Genomic DNA, 11,008 nt, shown 5'->3' on the forward strand with positions numbered 1-11,008 from the left:
GGTAGAAGCTGCAATATAAACAACTATTTCCACTATCAAATTACACTAAAGGACTAAATTTTCAATTCAAACATAATGGAAAGACCAAAACCATTATTTTTCATTCCTAGTGATGAAAGAATAACAGCAAGAGGTTAGTACAATAATGGTGCCGTCGATTGACCAAATGGCACTCATAAAAAAAAATTATTTTTAAAAGTTTATGTGACTGGTGGTCGAGGAGAGAGGTGTCATCGATTGGTCATGCAACACTATTTTTTTATTGTAGCTTCTACCTAGATTTATAAATATTAATGCCTTTATCTCATTTCAGTATTTATTTAATTATTTTATATTATTTAAGTAAAAAAATCTATATCTTTATAATTTTTAAAAATGTAAATTTTTATAATTTTTGGGGTCAAAATGTAACTTTACCATTACTAATTTAAAATTTTATAAGTTATAAAAGAGTTAAATGACAAATTTTCTATTTTAGGGGGTGTGCCCCTGCCAGTCCTTAGCTTCGCCATTGTTACCGAGAAACATATTACCCATAAAGAATATTTATGTGGTAGAACTAGACTTGATCATGGGTTGGGTACCCCGTAGGCATGCTTGAAAAGTGAGAGGGTTTGGGCAAACTATAGGTCCAAAAAATGAGTTTTAGCAAAAATGAAGTCCATTTAGATGGGCACCGAGTAAGTTTTTTTTGCTCGGGCCTGACCCAGCCTGAATTTGGAAAAAAAAATTGATGTTGTGTTTTGTTGTTGTTTCTATTATTTTACCGTCATTTCACTATTATATTGTTACTATTTTGTTGTTTTTGTTTGGATATTGTCTAATTATTATTTTATTGTTAATTTTTCTATTATCTTAGATGCATTTGCTTGTTAAGTTACATCTATTTTAGTATTATTTATAGAGAAACATTTATTTTAATGTTTTTAGTGTATTTGATGTATTATATTTGTTTTTATATAAAAATAATATTATAAAAAATTTAATACGGGCTGAGACGGGCTTTCGCAAAATTTTAAACCCATTTTATGGATCGAGAGGAGCATAAAAAATGGACCTAAAATTCTATTGATACCTAACTCGAACCCGATCTAACCCAACCCATAATCACCTCTAGGTAGAACTAAAAATCTTATACTAAAAATTAAATTAATGATTCAAATAGCAGTTACTATTTTGTAGTTTTGATTTGGATTAATGTATCATTCATGAGTTTGGTTTTAATATGCAATTTAGTCTATGAAACTTTTTAAATATTAAATTGATATTTGAGTTTAATTTTAATATTTAATTTAGTATTCAAAACAGAAGATATCATGCGATCCCGTAAATGTTTGATGCATTTACTCTAATGAAAAAGCATAAGTATTTAAGTAGAATAAAAAAATTCAGCTAATAAATAGAAAAGATATCCAAATACCAAATTGAAAAATTAAACTAAACTGAAGTATGGAAAATTAAAGAACAAAAATAGTAAGCTTAGCCATGTTTTGCTTCAACAATGTGATGACTAGGGACACACCTTAAAGAAAGGAAAGATTATATAACAGTCAAAAATAGTATTTTTAGGCACAACAATGGAAGTCCAAAGCCTAAGGCAGAATTTTGAAATTACAAAAATCCTATCTCATAGAAAACTCTACTTACACTCGGGGTTCTCTCTTTTAATGGCACTTCGTTAGCACTTCTTCTATTACAAATACACTCATATTCTCCTTTGAGTTCCTCTCTATCATTTGAGAATTTCTTTTCTTCTCAAAATATATTTTCTCTTAGGTTTGCTCTCTATCTGGTGTGATTTAGATCTTTACATGTATTAGTTCATGATTTTATTTTAATTTTTTGTATGTTATTGTTTTATTTTTCTGAGATTTGGTTATAGAATTTCTCTCTCTATATGTTTAGATAATTTGATTTGATATTTTATTCTAGTTAATGTGAGATTAAAAAAGAAATTTTTAATAAAAATAATGAATGAATTGTCACTTATTTATAGGGTAAATGTGAGCATAGGAGTATCCTCTAGCCAATGTGGGATTAAAATTAATTTTTTAACATATTAATGTTAATTTTTAATTAAAATAGTGAAGTGAAAAAATTAATTTTTTTAATAGTAGTAGTGAAAAATTGTCACTTATTTATAATGTAATTGTGAGATATGACAATGTTCTTTAATTAATGTGAGGTTAAAATTAATTTTTTATTTATTAAATTATTAGTTTATTTGTAAATTAAAATAAAATCTATTAAAGATGTTTACCAAAACTTTCTAGACTAGAAAAATAAAATAAAATGTGGGATTAAAATTAATTTATAATTTCTTAAATAATATCTAAAAGGATCTATCTTTTTATATTATGAATTTATTTGTAAAATAAAAAAAATTCTGTCAAGATGTTTATCAAAACTTTTTAGATTGAAAAAATTAAAATAAAAAGTTAAATAGTAGTTATAGGTTATTTTCGAACCATTAAAATAATATTATTTTTCTTCATCATGTAATATATTATTATATAAAATAGTTTTAATATATAATTTTTTAAATAAATTTCAAAAAAAAACTTTCTAGCAATTGTGAAAATATTGAAGAAACTTACACATATTTATAGGATAAATGTGAGTTATAAAAGTACATGTTGACAAAATAGATATACCATGTGTTAAAAAATTAGACTGTCCACATTAGTTGGGACCCTAAAATCTTATAATATATAATATAAGATATATTTAAGTTTCTTCTAGGCTCTACTTGAACAAAGGATTGAAGCAGTAAGAATGAAAATTTTGTCAATCAAAGGTTAAGAATACTAACCACTTTTTTACTTGATAGTTCAAGTATGAGATGAGAAAATTCCCCTATTCACTCTTTACTTTTACTCTATTAAAAGTTCAATATTATAATACTCAATATTGTTTGAAAATGAAAAACAATAAATTACAATAAAACAATAACCAAATTATCTAAACATATATATAGAAATTGTATAACCAAATTAATTTTTATAATTTATAAAATTTTAAATTATAATGGTAAAATTGTACTTTAACCCTCTTAAAAACGATAACAATTTTGAGGCTTTTTTAGGAATATGACCTTATAAGTTTAAAAATTATAAAAATGATCCAACTTCGAGATTAATTATGGGAATGACTTGATTTCTACAGTAGAGGTGGGTGTTGCCACTTTCTCACGAGGCACCACCCTAAACGCCCCTAAGAAAAAATTCTTTTTGGTGCCGCCTAAAAAATTGACGGCATTGAATTGAAGCATGTAGGGGCAAAACGTTCAGGGACCTGATAAAGTAATTATCTTTTTTAGATTGGCTGGAAAAAGAGTATCGCATGAGAATATGGCGGCACCTAATTAAACTTTTAGTCAATTTCCATGTTAAGTCTGTCCTATTTTGAAATTAAATTTAAATAGCCGTTAAAGTATATAAGAATAACAAAAATAAATCACATGAGAATATAGTGGCACCTAATTAAACTTTTAGTCGATTTCCATGTTACGTCTGTTCCATTTTGAAATTAAATTTAAATAGCCGTTAAAAGATATACGAATAACAAAAATAAACCTTTCAAAAAATTTTAAATTTTTTTAAAACAATAAATTTAAAAAACTATATAAAATTCTTATTTAAATTACCCAATATGCCCCTAAAAAATTTCTTCTAAGTTTATCTAAATTCAAATATGCTAGGGAATGAATTGAAAATATTTAAATTTAGATAAACTTGAGGAAATTTTATGAGGGGCACAGTGGGTAATTTAAATAAAAGTTTTAAATAGTTTTTTAAGTTTATTGTTTTAAATAAAATTTAAAAATGTGAATGATTTATTTTTGTTATTCTTATATCTTTAAAGGACTAATTAGATTTAATTTCAAAATGAGACAGACATTGGAGATAGACTAAAAGTTTAATTAGATGCACCCATACTTTCATGCACATTTTTTATGTCAATCTAAAAAGGGTAATTACTTCATTAGGTCCCTGAATGTTTTGTCCATGTAGACTTTAGTTCGATGTCATCAATTTGTTAAACGAGACTAAAAAAATTGTTTTTTTATTTTATTTTTAGGGTGGTGTCGCCTGGTAAAGTGGTGGCACCCAACTCTATTATAAAAATTAAGTCATTCCCATAATTAATATTAAAATTAAATTATTTTCATAATTTTTAAATTTACAAGTTCAACTTCTTAAAAAAGCCAAAAACTTATAAGGTCATTTTCATAATATTTTTTAAACCTAGTCTGGCCATGATCAACTCTAGGTAGAACTAAAAGTCCTATGCTAAAAATCAAATTAAGGATTCAAATAGCAGTTACTATTTTATTGTTTTGATTTGAATTAATGTATTATTCGATACATAATTTTGATTTTAATATTCAATTTGGTATATAATTTTTTTAAATTTTAATTTGATACTTGACACATTTACTCTAATGAAAAAAAACATAAATATTTAACTAGGATAAAAACGTTGAAATAAAAATAAAAATTTAAATACTAAATTAAAAATTTAAACTAAACTCAATTATGACAATATAATTTGAAAAATTAAAGAACAGCAACAGTAAGTTTAGCCATGCTTTCCCCCAACAATGTGGCGACTCACCTTAAAGAAAGGAAAGATTATAGAACAGTCAAAAATGATATTTTTAGGCACAACAATCAAAACCCAAGCCAAGGTAGAATTTTGAAATTAAGAAATCCTATTTTATAGGGAACTCTACTTGCACTTGGTTTCTCTCTTGCAATGGCACTTCATTAGCATATCTTCTATTATAAATACACTCATATTCTCCTTTGAGTTTCTCTCTATTGTTTGAGTTTCTCAAAATCTATTTTCTCTTAGGTTTGCTCTCTATCCTTAAATGTATTAGATCATGATTTCATTTTAATTTTTTTTATATGTTATTATTTTATTTTTCTGGATTTGGTCACAAAATTTATATATATATTTAGATAATTTGATTTGACATCTCATTCTTTATGTTGCATGAATTCTGGGTTTTTTTTTTTTGTTTTTTGTATTATACTTGTTTTGATAATTTTATTTGGGCGATATAAGAATTGTGTTTTTTTGGCTTTTGTATAGGTTTTAATAGTTCGGGGCATTTTAAAGATTATTCAAGATGGTGAGTTTAATGAATATATTACGTTATGTTCTTAATTTTGTTGAATTTGTTTTTTATTAAAATATAATTTTGCTGTGATTTTTTTTAATGATTTGTGTTATGCTGGATATGATTACAGGTGAAGTTTACAGCTGAGGAGCTCCGTTCTATTATGGACCGGAAACACAACATCCGTAATATGTCAGTTATTGCCCATGTCGATCACGGTATGCCCTTTGTTCGTGCTTTGTTATCGATCGATGAACCATAATGTAAAAAAGTTGAGTTTTTTTTAATATATTTGTAATTGATGATGGTGTTTATGCCAATTTAATGAAATTTCATTGATTTTAATATGAATTGTGTATGCATTGGTGTTAGATTTTCGGAAGATTAGTTGTAGTAGTATGAATTATTAGCCTACGTCGATTTTTTACTATGAAAGCACCTTTGTGTACGATTTTGTTGGCATTGGTTCTGATTTAGTTTTTCGATATGCAGGGAAATCGACTCTTACTGATTCTCTTGTCGCTGCTGCTGGTATCATTGCGCAAGAAGTTGCTGGTGATGTACGCATGACAGATACTCGTGCCGATGAGGCAGAGCGTGGTATCACAATTAAGTCTACCGGTATCTCCTTGTATTATGAAATGGCTGATGAATCTGTGAAGAGTTTCAAAGGAGATAGGCAAGGGAATGAGTACCTCATCAATCTTATTGATTCTCCCGGGCATGTTGACTTCTCATCGGAGGTTACAGCTGCTCTTCGTATTACTGATGGTGCCCTTGTGGTTGTTGACTGTATTGAAGGTGTCTGTGTGCAGACCGAGACTGTTCTCCGTCAGGCTCTTGGAGAAAGGATCAGGCCTGTCTTGACTGTTAACAAGATGGACCGATGTTTCCTTGAGCTCCAGGTTGATGGAGAGGAGGCTTACCAGACATTCCAGAGAGTGATAGAAAATGCTAATGTCATCATGGCCACGTATGAAGATCCTCTTCTGGGTGATGTTCAAGTCTACCCCGAGAAGGGAACAGTTGCGTTCTCTGCTGGTTTGCATGGTTGGGCATTTACCCTGACCAACTTTGCTAAAATGTATGCCTCCAAGTTTGGAGTTGATGAGTCAAAAATGATGGAAAGACTTTGGGGTGAGAACTACTTTGATCCAGCTTCCAAGAAGTGGACTACCAAGAGCACCGGCACTGCCAGCTGCAAGCGTGGATTTGTTCAATTCTGTTATGAACCCATCAAGCAGATTATAAACACATGTATGAATGACCAGAAAGATAAGCTCTGGCCAATGTTGCAAAAGCTCGGTGTCACCATGAAGTCTGATGAGAAGGATTTGATGGGAAAGGCCCTAATGAAGCGTGTAATGCAGACTTGGCTTCCCGCAAGCAGTGCTCTCCTCGAAATGATGATCTTTCACTTGCCTTCTCCTACTAAGGCTCAGAAGTACCGTGTTGAGAACTTGTATGAGGGTCCTCTCGATGATATTTATGCTAACGCCATCAGGAACTGCGATCCTGAGGGTCCCTTATGCTCTATGTTTCAAAGATGATTCCTGCTTCTGATAAGGGTAGATTCTTTGCTTTCGGACGTGTATTTTCCGGCAAAGTTGCAACTGGTATGAAGGTCAGAATCATGGGCCCAAACTATGTTCCGGGTGAGAAGAAAGATTTATACGTTAAGAGTGTACAGAGAACTGTTATTTGGATGGGAAAGAAGCAGGAAACCGTTGAGGATGTGCCTTGCGGTAACACAGTTGCTCTGGTTGGCTTGGATCAATTTATCACGAAGAACGCAACTTTAACTAATGAGAAGGAAGTTGAAGCCCACCCAATTCGTGCTATGAAGTTCTCTGTCTCACCTGTTGTCCGCGTTGCTGTTCAGTGTAAGGTTGCATCCGATCTTCCCAAACTCGTTGAAGGGTTGAAGCGTTTAGCTAAGTCTGATCCTATGGTGGTTTGTACTATTGAAGAGTCGGGAGAGCACATTGTTGCAGGCGCTGGTGAACTCCACCTCGAGATCTGTCTCAAGGATTTACAAGAAGATTTTATGGGTGGCGCTGAGATTGTTAAATCGGACCCTGTTGTGTCTTTTCGTGAGACTGTACTTGAGAGATCTTGTAGGACTGTGATGAGCAAGTCTCCTAACAAGCACAACCGTCTCTACATGGAAGCTCGACCCCTGGAGGAAGGTCTTGCTGAGGCCATAGATGACGGGCGTATCGGTCCAAGAGATGACCCCAAGGTTCGTTCCAAGATCTTGGCTGAGGAGTTTGGTTGGGACAAAGATCTTGCTAAGAAGATTTGGTGTTTTGGCCCCGAAACCACTGGTCCTAGCATGGTTGTCGATATGTGTAAAGGAGTTCAGTACCTTAATGAAATTAAGGATTCTGTTGTCGCTGGGTTCCAGTGGGCATCAAAAGAAGGTGCACTCGCCGAAGAGAACATGAGAGGTATCTGCTTCGAAGTCTGTGATGTGGTTCTCCACGCTGATGCAATCCACAGAGGTGGTGGTCAGATCATTCCAACTGCTCGCCGAGTTTTCTATGCATCTCAGCTTACGGCCAAGCCAAGGCTTCTCGAGCCCGTTTACTTAGTCGAGATCCAAGCTCCTGAGCAAGCACTTGGTGGTATTTACAGTGTTCTTAACCAGAAACGTGGACACGTCTTCGAGGAAATGCAGAGGCCTGGAACACCACTCTACAACATAAAAGCTTACCTTCCAGTCATCGAGTCATTCGGATTCTCCAGCACACTAAGGGCTGCAACATCAGGACAGGCTTTCCCACAATGTGTGTTCGATCACTGGGATATGATGCCATCGGATCCATTAGAACCCAATTCTCAGGCAGCAACCCATGTTGCGGAGATCCGCAGGAGGAAGGGATTGAAGGAGCAAATGACCCCGCTTTCCGAGTACGAAGACAAGCTGTAAGCTAAAGAAACAAATGAAGGGTATGGGGGTGCTTTCTCTCCCATTTGTCAATTTAGTTTTTCCTTAGATTATGTTTTCCTTTTTTCAATTTTCTTACAATGAATCGGATAATTGTCATGGGATGTTACAATTTTCATGTTTTTTGAATGGTATATCACATAATTCCAATCGACAGTGATGGTGTTAAAAGCTATAATTTTGATGTTTTTGTGTTTGGTTTGCTTCTAATTGTAATTTTCTGTGTTGGTAGGTTTGATTTTAAAATAAATAAGTTATTGTGGTTCAATTTTGAAATAAATAAACTTTTGTGGCTCGATAATAAAATATGTGTTGGACGTTTAAAAATAAAAATTAAATAAATTAAAGTGGCTAAAAATTAAATTATACAACTGCGTAAATGTTGAGTGTTAAATATTTTTAAAATTAAAAGTGAATTAATATAATTAATAAATATTGAGTGATTATTTCTGTAATTTTTTATATGAGTGATTATTTTATATTTTGTTATAAATGTTGATAATTAAAGTTGTTAAATATTTTTATAATTAAGAGTGAATTGATATAAATATCAATTTCAAAAAAGTTGTGGTTTGCTAGTTGGGTAGAGTTGATCATGGGGTGGAATGAGTCAAGTTTGGGTCGGGTCAAGTAAAAAATTTAAGTTTGCTTTCTAAGTTTGGGTTAGACTTGGCCTGACCTAAAAAATGGACATAGAATTTTACTTAAGTTCAGTTTGGATAAAAATGTTAAAACCTAAGCTCGGCTTGTCTTTCCCATATTAAAAATTTTATATTATTTTTATATAAAATAAAATTAAAAAATATAACACATCAAATGTAATGACCCAAAATTCACGGGCATCGGGAAAGTGTAGTATCGGGCCTCCGTCTTAGAAAATTGAACCTCTAGATAATTATTAGAAATACCTATGAGTTTAGTAGTGTGTTTAATTAGGTTTTAATTAGGTGAATTTAGCTTAATTTAAGATAATTAGCAAAAAGAACTAAATTGAGTAAAGGGTAAAAATTTAATTATAGATTAAAAGAAAATATAAAGGATCAAAATGGCAGTTAAGCCTATTTAAGAATTTGAGGCGGTAATTACTTCATAAAAATCTTAGATTTTTATGATTTAATTATATAAATATTTTAATAAATTATAATATTTAATTTATATTAATTAAAATTATGATGTTATATTATAGATTAAATCAAATAGTGACAAATGTAGGATGATAAAGTTGTACATATGTAGTAATATATGTATATACATTTGTATCATAATTATTTATTTACTTAAAAATTAAGTTAAAAAGATATTTTGATAAATTATAATTATAATTATTATATTATGGAATAAATTAAATTAAAGGCAAGTGTATGGTGATTAAATTAAACATGTGTAAAATATATAAAAACACACTTGTAATAAAATAAAATATTTTCTTATAATTTAAGTAAAAGATATTTATGAATTAACATAAAAGAAATAAAGTAAAAGAATAAAAGAAACAAAGAAGAAAAGAAACAGAGACCATTCGAAACAGTGGAAGGAAAAAGAAAGAAAGAAAAGAAAAAGGAAAAATTAAGGGTTAAGGTTTAAAGCTTTGATTGGTAAATTAGTTAAGCCCTTTTTACTTAATTTTGATGTTTTAGAAGTTTTAAAACAAGGTTTTAATGGAATTAAGTTGATATTTTGTACGTTCATAGGTTTTCAAGTGTAGTTTATGTTGAACAAAAAGATGAATTAGGGATTTAAATGAATGAAATTCAAGTTAGAATAGATAAAGGGATTAAATTGTAAAGTAAGATATAGCTATAAGTTTTATGTTGTAGGGACTTAATTGAGGAAAATTTGAAATTAGTGAAATATGCTGAAAATTTAGTAGTTAAATTTGAGTTTGGATGAAATTTGAATAGAAATGGAGTGTGAATTAAATTAGAAAAGTAGATAAATCTATTTAGGACTAAATTGGAATTAAAGTATAAATTAGATAGAAATTCTACTATTATTATAAATTAACGTTGTAATTAATAGTGTAAAATTTTTTTTTGTAGCTAACAAGGAACTCGAGGCATCGGCACACAAAGGAAAGGAGAAAATTATTGAGGAATAATCGAGCAAATTCGGATTTGTATTACTATAATTCAAATCTATTTATTATTAATTGTTATATTTTAATTAAAATGCATGGTAAGTAAAATTAGGTAAGCAATTGAAATGATAATATTGTTTAGAATGAAGTTGATTTCAAGTGAATATGATTATTGAAATTAAGTATTGATAGTGATTTGAATTGAATGAAGAAAATACGTGGGTATATGAATTGTGTATTGATTGAAAAGTGATTTGAATTGAATCGAAGTATGATTATATATGAATATCTGAAATATGTATTGTTATTGAATTGTATATTTACAAAGTGGAAAGTGAATTTGAATTGAATTGTGATTGAATCGAAAGTGAATTTGAAATTGAGAAAGTGATTCGAATACCCTATTAACTAATCGGGCTTAGTCGGATATAATTGGCATGCCATAGGATTTGGGAAGAGTACGAGATTTATCGGCTTAGCCGAGCAGGCACTATATGTGTCATATATCAGGCATTTTATGTTTCGTATTTTAGGCACCTCGTGTGTCATATTTTAGGCACCTCGTGTGTCGTATCAGGCACCTCGTGTGTTGTTTCAGGCACTTATGTGTCGTATACTGATCAGGTACTATGTACCGTTTTAGGCACAATGTGCCGTACTAGTGTGTTTGGGTTGGAATCCGTGTATCCATCAAACTCCAGATTGTTAATAGGGTGAATAACTAAAATGAGAAATTTATATGAATCTGATTGATTGTATTATTGAAAATATTGAAAGGAATGAGAAAAATGAATTGTGGATTGAAATTGAAATTGGAAATGGAAAACAACTAAATGTTCATGCAATAAATGTA

At 30.5% G+C, this 11,008-nt stretch overlaps 1 pseudogene; it reads left to right on the plus strand.

Moving 5' to 3' along the window:
* Positions 1 to 4,775: 4,775 nt before the first annotated feature.
* On the plus strand, positions 4,776 to 8,234 carry LOC107886208 (elongation factor 2-like; annotated as a pseudogene).
* The last annotated feature ends 2,774 nt before the right edge of the window (positions 8,235 to 11,008 follow it).

Source organism: Gossypium hirsutum, chromosome D11 (genome assembly GCF_007990345.1).
Source record: "Gossypium hirsutum isolate 1008001.06 chromosome D11, Gossypium_hirsutum_v2.1, whole genome shotgun sequence".
Classification (NCBI taxonomy): Eukaryota; Viridiplantae; Streptophyta; class Magnoliopsida; order Malvales; family Malvaceae; genus Gossypium; species Gossypium hirsutum.